Source organism: Corvus cornix, chromosome 2 (genome assembly GCF_000738735.6).
Source record: "Corvus cornix cornix isolate S_Up_H32 chromosome 2, ASM73873v5, whole genome shotgun sequence".
In the NCBI taxonomy this organism is placed as follows: Eukaryota; Metazoa; Chordata; class Aves; order Passeriformes; family Corvidae; genus Corvus; species Corvus cornix.
The window spans coordinates 125552170-125562154 of record NC_046333.1 but is presented as its reverse complement, the minus strand read 5'-3'; the positions used below and the strand labels follow the sequence as shown (position 1 = coordinate 125562154).

Here is a 9985-nt window from a genome sequence, read left to right as displayed (position 1 = left end):
GGAATCAGTTAAGGGTCAAGCTTTTCAGATCCTGCCAATCAAGGTAACTACACTGAACATACTCTAGCCTCAAGTCTTTATTAGAATCTTGAGATTATCTACAACAAGTCAAACATCATAAATACTGCAATTAAGGACTAAATATTTGTTAGGGGCATCCATTTATTTGGAAACACTGTCTTTCTGGGAATGCTTTCTTAGTTCTTGTAAAACTACATATCTTCAACAGCCTTACTGCACACAGACTGGACTCTGATTTTTTTTTTTTTTAATGCATGGCACAAACTTTTTTGATCAACTCTACTTTTGAAACACAAAAACCAAAGTGGGGTGAGGCCATATAGTTAGTGTGTTTCAAAAAAATTTCAAACATTTCTATTAGGGCTTTTTTTGTAATTCATATATTAAAGCAGCATAGACTTACACAAATATTGTGACCGCTCCCTGGAGACCAACTTATTCCTGGATTCTTTTAATCTATTGTACTCTTAATCTTCAAGCAGTGTAAAGATCATGAGGAATGTGCTTTACTTTCATGTGCTTATAATTTTCTCCATGTGAATACAAACATTGTAGTTACATGGGTATTTCTCAGTGCAAAACACTCTTTGTAGACTAGTAAAAAAGCCAGAAGGCTGACAATGGAAAATAGGGGTAAGTTAGCTGAACTTATATATTATAAACTGATCTATTACACAAAAATTGGCCAGTTTGCAAGCCTTACATGTGCTTTCTAAACAGTGAAGGCTATCCTAAATACTTAGAGAGGTTGTAAAGTTAAAAGTAAAAAGCAGTAACTTCTCATTTATAATGGTTTGCTTCATTTTGCAATAAAAATGCAATGCAACAAAACAAAATAACTTTTTTCCTTTGGACTCAAGTGCTCAGATTTCATGAAAGACTAGTTTAACTACACTGGAATCCTTGCCAGTCACAGATGAGCACCTAGATGACTTTGGGTATCAAAATGCAGGAGCTTTTCATTTGTACTGTAAGAGGTGACCAGCTTCTGCTGTGTGCAATGTATTTTCTCATAAAAGCCACCCAAGGAACAAATTTATGTATGCAATATATAGAGAAATGTGTGCTTGTTTTGGGAAAGGCAAGGTTAATGTCTGTGTTGTTGTCGCAGTAGAAACGGGATCTTAGCAAGCATCTTTTGTTTCAAAGGAAGTCCATCCCACGGTTTGGAAACTGAATGTAAGAATGACTCTTGTTTAAATTGACAAAGGCCAAAGTTCTGTCTCAAGTGCAAATGCTAAATTTTAGCTGTTCTCTTAATTTCATTGGGGTTTTGGTTTTTTGGAGGGTTTTTTGAGTTTTTTAAACTTACTTGCTGAATTCATCAGTCATTTTCTTGGCATTAAAATTGGCCAGAATCATACTTTTAAAGGCCTTGAGAAATTTAATTTTAAGTCAGAAAGCTTAATTTTTATTGTATTGATATTTTAACATATTATTCTGACTTTGTTCTGCTTGATAGTGTTCCTCTCCAGCATTTTTGCAAATGGGTTGAACTACTACAAAGTTATGGAGCTCTTGTTACTGAGTTCCTTCCTCCATCAGTATTGTTGCTGAGTTAACTGTCACTGAGACAATTTACACCATGATCATACCAAATAGTTAGCTACAAGAAACCCAAAATTTATTGGGTTTAGCAAACCTTTTTGGAGTTTAGCTACATAATGAATCCAGTCTAATATCACTGACCTCTGTTTTACAAAGCCTTAGAAAGACTGCATCAGAATTTGTAGACCAGGGAGCCAAAATTTTCTTATATGCAACATATATTCTGCACAGACTGAGTAGAAGCTTATCTTTGAAATACCTTTGAAAGCATCAAAAACTGCAGATGTGAGCTGGGGCCAATATCCCAGACCAGGCTGAGTACACAGTATCTGGATGAGCAGGCTCTTTGAATATTATCTCTCACTAGTTATAGATCCATCTTCTAATTGATGACATCTGCCTCTGCTACAGCATGGCAGCAGCCAAACCAAGCAATGCAAGAGGAAAATATGAGGAGTATAGGGGAAAGGAAATCAGAGATTGTATCTGTTGATTTTTGTCTAAATATGGAAATTCTTATACAATAGACCATCAAAAGTAATTTCCTACTTCTTAGAGGACAAGCTGTACATTTTCTAAAATAGTTCAAAAGGTGTACAAACTTGAGCTCAGGCTGTGGAAGTGGGAGGAGGGGGCCAGAGAAGCTGTAGAGAAAAAGAAAGGGAGTACAGGATATCCCCCGCCCAAGCCTTTTTAAAAAAATCCCTCAGTTTGAGATTTCTGTGTATCAGAACAGACAGTCTGTTCACTTGATAGGACTGGGTCCACTGTGGATTGATGACAGGGATGTCTTTATATGGCAAAACCAAAGGAAAGACACAATTTTATGCAAGAACAACTGAGAGATCCCTTTCCAGCTCCACACACGAGAGAAGACATATAGTACCAGAGCTGAAGCATTTTCCTTGTGCCATTCTGCATCATGTCCTGCCAAAAGGAGGAGTCGGTAATATCACAATAATGCTCTATCCTTTGTTGTACTTTTTCTTCTCTGCTTGAGACTCCAGATGTGCCTTGGTCTGCCCCATCACAACCTTGCCCCTGCCTCACAGAACACTGAGCTCGGCTTCTCACTGAGGGCCACAGCCATGGCCTCTTTTTTTACCAGGAGTGAATATAGTCCTGATTCCCTTCTTTTAATATCTGATTTCCAAACACTTTTATCAAGTGAATTCAGAAAGCTGCTGGGCTCTGCCACATGGTTGCAAAATCTTGAAGAAACCACTGGGCAGTTTTAGGTCTTTGCTAGGTCAAAGAAGAAACATAAAAGATTTCCAAAGAACTAGGACAACCTTTCTCCCAGTACTTGAAGGGTTGTGCTTCTTTCTTGTCTGGTAATACTTGCTGAGTATGTTGCAACAGACTTGTACAGGCATTCTTGCCTAATGTCATTGGGACGTTACAGTACTGAGAAAATCAGTGCAACTTTACAGCTATTAAGCAAAGTGTTGACAGTAGCAAGCATATGGATTCCTTCAAAATACAGTCTTGGGATGCTTGACTTTGTCACATGCATCCCAGTGCTCAGCTTTGGAAATGTGTTTGTCTCAAACAACTTCTTTGGGTAAACCTGAGATCCCTGAATGAGGCACAAACTGAGAGGTAGAGATTTTTTATGCAGAGTCACAGTCCTTTCCAGATTAGTGACCAAAGCTGACAGCTTGAATGATCAACAGGAGTGATGTTCTGTTTCCCTCCAGAGCTCAGGCTCATACAGCCTCGTCCATCAGTAAGAGGGCTGAAACAAACAACAGAAAATCATATGTATAGGTGGAACACAATGATTTTGGTTGAAGAGAAGAAGGAATTCTGAGCCTGAAATGTCACCTGATTTTTTCACCTATATCAGCTAGTTTAATAAAGAACAAAGCTTTCCCTGCAAATTCTGTTTCCCTATGTCCATCCAGCATGGTAGCTATGGAAACATTCTCACCATTCAGTGACCTGTTCTAGTGAAATAACAGTTTTGAACAGGGGACCAGTAGGCAGAACAAACATTTCCTATTCATAATGGTAGGTGAAGCTCCCTGTTTTGATTTTAAATTTTAGACAAATTTTTAAAGCTGTCTGGAACAGCAGAAAGCTGGGAAACAGAAGATGATCGAGTATTATTTTAAATTTTAATAAGCTAATTTTCTGTATTTATGATAAGGCAGGATTGTGGAAATAGAGATGTAGATAGATAAAACACAAGCTCAGATGTCTTTTCCTATGACCGGTTGCCCTCAGGAACAAGAACTTACCTGGATTTGAACAGACCATTTCTCTGTCCTCAGCAGTCTTGTGTTGATTTGCAAAAGGTGCAAATCCAATCCTTGATGCAGAGGAAAAGGAAATAAAGAGTGATATTTCCCTACTGGCAGCTTTGTCTGGGTAATTGTAACTTCAAAGTCAAAGCACAAGCACTCTGAAGGCGGCTGGGAAGTTTTCTCAGGCAGGAGGAAGTTCTGAGTAACACCGATGCACAGTGAGATTAGTATACTTGAATTTGACAGCAACGGTGCAGCATACCTGCAGGTAAGGAGAAAAGGATATCAAAGCAGGAACACTGGAATGCGGGGAAGGGTCAATTTATGCAGAAGGACTTCCACCACAGACACCCCTGAAGTTTTTTGGAGTGGCTTCACAGTACTCAGCAACCTAAAGGAAAGAACTGAGCAAGTGCCTGATGATGCACATTTTATGCACCAGATAATCTCGAGCCAGAGTGACAGTGGTGTCACCAGTTATTCTGGTAATGGCCTGCTCTGTTTCTTAGAGGCAGAATGAAACACTTTCACTCTTGGCTTACAGGGATATTGTAGACAAGTAGGAATATTTTAGACAAGTAGGAATAGCAATGAGCACTTAGCCCATCTCTTCCTGTGAAATCTTCCATGTTATGTTCTTAAAAATATCTGAGAAGGTGTCCACATTTCTAAATTCCTATCTCCGTGAGAAAAACAGGATCACGCAATTTTATAGCTAGAAGAGAAAATATTTTGCATGAGAAATTATGTGGCAGAAACACTTTAGAGCTATAACCTTGTCCTGAAATGTGGAGCAAGCGAAATTCATTGCTGGAAACAGCTCAGTTACACTGGATGGATGATCGGGCTTGGAAAAAATAATGAAAAAGAAAAGCAATGAAGCAAAAAAATGAAGCAATTTTACCTGAAAGCAAATGCAGCCCTTAAAAAGAAAGCTCTCTTTTCACAATACCGTCTTTCAAGCTAATTTTTTAATAAAATTTTTGAGCTATTCATTGGCAACACTGCCACACTATCTACAGATGAACAACTCATGGATGCAATATGAGACAGTTGCATTTGGACATTGAATGATTCCTGGAGGTAGGTAAAACATTATTGTAAGAGTATTTCTGCAGACTGGATGCTGGATTATATTGAATTCCTGTTCACTCGAGAAAACAATTGGCCAGCATGGGAAATATATATACATGGGTTTCAAGAGAACAGCAGGACCAATAGTCACATTCTCCAAAAAAGACATAAAAGAAGGAGAAAATTCATGGATGGAGGTTTAGGAGCAAACCAAGACATGAGGTAGCAAGTGGAAGAACCACTGAGCAGCTGAGGTGAGCTTGAAGGAGTTGCCTGTGGGACTTTTTTATCTTGGTAATGATGGGAGAGCTGAGTGTGACATGCCTTAAGCACTGATTCACAGGTGTCACCTTTGAAAAGTAAGAGCAGTGGTCAGCAGGAAAGTTGCAGAAGATACAGCATGATGTGCCCTGCCCAGTGGGAAGCATGGGGCCAGATTCTTCCACTTGAGAGCAAAAGCACCTGAAAAATCCTTTACTGGTGAAAATGTCAGGGTCCTCAGTTCCTACTGAAATCTTCTTTGAACTTCTGTGCAAGAAAAAAATTCTGAATGTTAAATATAGAAGACAAATTATTTCTTTTGATGTATTGTACAAGATCAAGAGCAAACCTAAAAAACAATAAGCCTGTTGTTACCTAGGAAATTAATACTTACGTGTTTTAATTTATTATGAAGACAAAGAATGATATGTTCTGGCCACTATAGTGTACAATATCATTTCTCTCTGAACAAAGTTTCATCTGCCTTGTTTGTGTCCAACAGCAGCAAGGCCTTCAGCAAGGTGTTGCCAAAGGCCCCAAAACGACTCCATTCAGGTGAACTTCTACCAGCAAACTGGGATATTTCCTTCTCAGTGATTCATTGGTGTAAGCTTTCTCTTGGTGTAAGCCTGCAAACATGAAATTTAAATCACCTCTCCTCAATGAACAGATCAGATGGCAACAAGGCAGACATGCTTGGAAAGATTTAATACATACTAATAAGAGAGGAAGTCATCAGGAAACTGACAGTTCCTCAAGCTAATGAACATGTCCCAACAAAAATGTGTCTATTATATTCACCATTCTTCCATGAGAGCATTTTTAGAACATTTATCCTGAGCAGTTCAGCAATATTTAGAAAAACATGCAATGTATTTGTTCATTTTTCTCCCAGGCTTTCACTTGACAATGGCCGGCATGAAGGTTTTCCTGAGTTCAACATTTGCCTTCCAGATTTGCAAGATTCTGATGGCTTGGAAATGTGACATAATCTTAATGATTTCCCCTTATTCTCCATTAGGCCATTCCACTGCTTAGGAGTATTGTGCTGCATTGATAATCACCTTGAGAAGACTTTAGTGAAAGCCTGGTGGGTGTGGTGGTATGAAATGTGGAAAGACACAATGCTCCTCAAAATGAGAACATACCACGGATTAAATACTCCTATCTTGCAGCAAGGGAGTGGTAAGAATCTTGGTAGGTGTCCTGGCATAGGGACCAGGACTGCGTGGATGTGCCTGGGAAATACATCAGGAACAGATCCCTTTTTAGTTCCTGAACACCAGTGTGAATATATGAAACATGACATCCCTTTAAAAAAAAAATAAAAGAAAAGAAAGTCAGGCCTCCTTTATCGGACAGGCAAAGACTGATGTACATTCACAACAAAAACCAAAACATGCCAACAAAAAAAACCCCTAAACCAACCAACCAAGAAAAACCACAAAAAACAAACAATATGTTAAAAAAATAATAGATCTCATACCCATTTACCAGTTTCATTCGAGGGTCACTAAAGCCTGATTACTAAAAAGTAGCATGATTTAGTTACCCTCTTTTGGGATATGTGCCCCCTGTCAAAGGGTTGTCCAAGACTGAGCTGTCTGCTTCGATTTCTTGGTTTCTGCTTGGTTCCACTTTGATTTGATTCTCAGATTTGATTTAGACTACTTTTCATCAGTGAGGCACCTTGACAGGCCATTTAAGTAGCACTGCTCAGTACCCCGTAGAGAGGTCGCATCCTGTTAGAGCTCAGTTTACCTTCGTTCTTTTCCTAGTGGAATTATTTCACCCTAACTTTTTTAGTCTGGGTGGAAATTGTCTAGGTATAATCTAGTAATTTGTTCACTCACTATACCAGACAGAGAAAAACAAAAATAACTAGGGGACAGTTGACCTCATTTATAAACACTTGCTTACGGCTGCTGGGATCCTTGTCCATTGCCTACAGAGGAATCTTCAGTGGCTGTGCTGGACTCTTCTGTGTCTGTAGTTAAATGAAATACTTTTCCACCTTGAACATAATTTTGATCCACCCTCCTGCACTGCAGCTGATGCATAAAGCTGCTTATTAAAGACCTGTTAAAACATCCAGTCTTCTTTGCTGATGAAACAAAACACAAAAGGTCATCTGATATTTGCTTTAAATAGGCCAAGGGTCACAAGAGATAGGATAAAATACAATCATCAACTTATAGCAGGATTCACATGCCCAGCCTACTATTTCCAAGTGCATTGCAAAAGTCTAGCATTTTCATAATCAGGTCACAGATGACTAAAATCAATTACAAAGGTTAATGCCTATAACAGCTCTTGTTGGTAGTGGATCTTAATTCAAAATATTTTCTCTGCTGTTATAGTAAAAATATGTAATTATAAATTTAATCTCATATTATTGAAATACATTTTCAGATTTCTTACCAACTATAACAATGCAAAACTCAGAAATGAAGACTCCTTTTTGTTCACAAAATACAGCAACTATTTCTGACTCCATCCCTTTCCCTGCAGTAAACCTTGCCATATTGTAACAGCATTTTGCAAAGTAGCAAAATGTCATAATTATTATTGTGTTTTAGTAGGTACCTTCTCCTCGATGTCAGCCTTTCAGGATGCATCCATCCACCCTTTGGCTCCTGCTGAGGTGCTTGGTGAAGAAATTTGGCCTTGGTGCAAGTCTGTGAGGATTTGCTAGCTAATGGGTCAAGGCAAAAGCAGGAGGAACATAACATAGATGGAACTATTTTACATAAGCAAAATTAACTTCTGAGTTGTATCTTGTTTGTTGCCTTATAGGAGAGAAAGTTTTGTCTGGTGAGTATTTGGACAACAATCTCTGTACTCCACAGGGAATACCAAAGGAGATGGTAGTTGCTCTGATTACAGGCTTCATATGACAGGCAAAATTTAAGCAAATTAACTCCTTTAATATTTGTACCACAAACTGAGGCTATTTACTTGCATGATAGCTTGATAAGGAGATCATACTGTTCATAACTGTATCTCCACAGAAGTTAATTTTTTTGCTTTACAGCTGATGGTCCAATGGCTCCAAATTATTGCATGCATGTGGCTACAGACAGTGCATACCTAGAGCAGCTTCACGTACTCCACGAAGCAACAGAAGTGCTGAGAGAGATTATTGCCTTCTGCTTTCTCAACGGGAGTGGTGGGACACTGCCCCAGCCTGCCTGAGGCTCGCTAACCACACAGCCAGAGTCAAGGCTCAGTATTGCTCCTGGCACAACCAGAGCGCCAAATTAGGTTTGTGGTCATAGTAAAGAATGTTTTAGACCATTTCTCCTATGAGACTACAGCAGCCCATAATCTTTAAACTAGTCCATATGAACAGACATGGAGCTCCTAGGGTGTGTCTCTACCAATTCATTAAAGGCTCAGCACATGGTGGGGCCCAGTTTTCTGTTAAGGTCAAAGAAATTGGTCACTGAAGAAAAGCTTCTAGAAGTAAAAGATACAAATTGGCAAGAAAAAATCATATCAATCTAAATTGATATTACACCATATAAGCAGTGAAGTGGTTTTTATGTTTAAGAAAGGCCATTATTATAATATCCTCGTTTTCTAGGCTCTATTCTATTACTTGAGAGTCCTTTGTCCTTATACATTAAAAGCATGCTTAGCTATAGAAGAGGATAGAGGAGTCAGGTCTGACCTGTTAACAGGCAGAGGAAGCAGACTGCCACCTTTTGCTCTTTCTTTGCTTCAGTGCCATACTCAGTTCTCTGTTCAGATGCAGTTGTCAGAGTAGTTCTTCATGCAGGATGTCCAAAAGGAGTTCTCTTTCCGGAGGGGTTATAGTTCTTTGAAATCAAGAAAGGCAACAAATAACATTATAATAAATATGCACTCATTGATTTCCTTTCCTGAGACAAACACAACTTTTTGCTTTCTTTGTTTTATAAAAAAGAACATGGCAAATCTCTTTCAGAAACAATTCTACATTCTCTTGTAAGTAATTTTTTTTAAACTGCTAGTGATATTCTTTCTTGCCAAAAGGGAGTCAGTCTACACTCCTCCCTCCCCAAATGTTCCCTCAGGAACACCTTGTACTTTCCCTTAACTATTCACTACGTCCACTGGAGTACAGCTGCAAAAAATGGCTCAACTTTACATCTGGATTTCCAATCAGTCACAAATTCATGGCTGCTTTCCCAGACAGAGAGCAATTAAATGAAACCTGTGAAACCCATTACCAAAACCTCTGGAAACATCAGTTCACCCAAACAAAGCTTTTCTCAGTGTTTCTCCGCCTAAGCTTTCAGGATTAAAATGAGATTTCGTAAACATCTAGGGAGAAATCACTCCCAAATTCATCTGCTGATTTTTTCCCTCTCCCCTCTAGCTCACTAGTATTATGTTCCATTTTTTAAATTTTGCTTTGTGTGCATTTTACTTCCACTGCACTGCAGACAACCAAGTGTACTAATGGATTTGTCCTGATATGCAGGAGAAGCCACATTCAAGTGACATTCTTCTGAATATATTGTAGAGAAAAGAAGCAATTTTTTCTTCTCTAAAAATAGAATGTGGCATCTCCAAAATGCCGTGTTCCAGTTCTGCCCCTTAAATCATGTCTGGACAGCTACTGTTAAGGTCTTGAAACCCTAAGTAATCTCAGAAACATTGTTGAGCAACCAGCTGCAAAACAAAATGGTACACCAAACGTTTCCAAGACAAGACTTTCTTCTTCTCTTTGTACTCTGTAACCTTGGCTGACAGAGTCTTTTTTTGCATCAGGACTGCCCACCTTGCAAGCCTGCAGCTACAGCCAACGTTTCGATAAAGGGGCTTAGACACAGTTGCATCTTCTT

The 9985-nt window shown here is 38.9% G+C and overlaps 1 long non-coding RNA gene across 5 annotated transcripts; it reads right to left on the bottom strand.

Moving 5' to 3' along the window:
* Positions 1-207: 207 nt before the first annotated feature.
* On the bottom strand, positions 208-9131 carry LOC104692790. Of its 5 annotated transcripts, none has more exons than XR_005601599.1 (5): positions 7074-9131; positions 6302-6464; positions 5548-5782; positions 3813-5420; positions 208-3307 (listed from the first exon to the last, which is right to left on the bottom strand). It is a non-coding gene; the product is annotated as an uncharacterized LOC104692790 (long non-coding RNA). The 5 variants fall into 5 exon arrangements; XR_005601600.1 differs by having other exon boundaries at positions 3813-4080; XR_005601598.1 differs by having other exon boundaries at positions 3813-5782; positions 7074-7257; positions 7740-9131.
* Between the last annotated feature and the right edge of the window lie 854 nt (positions 9132-9985).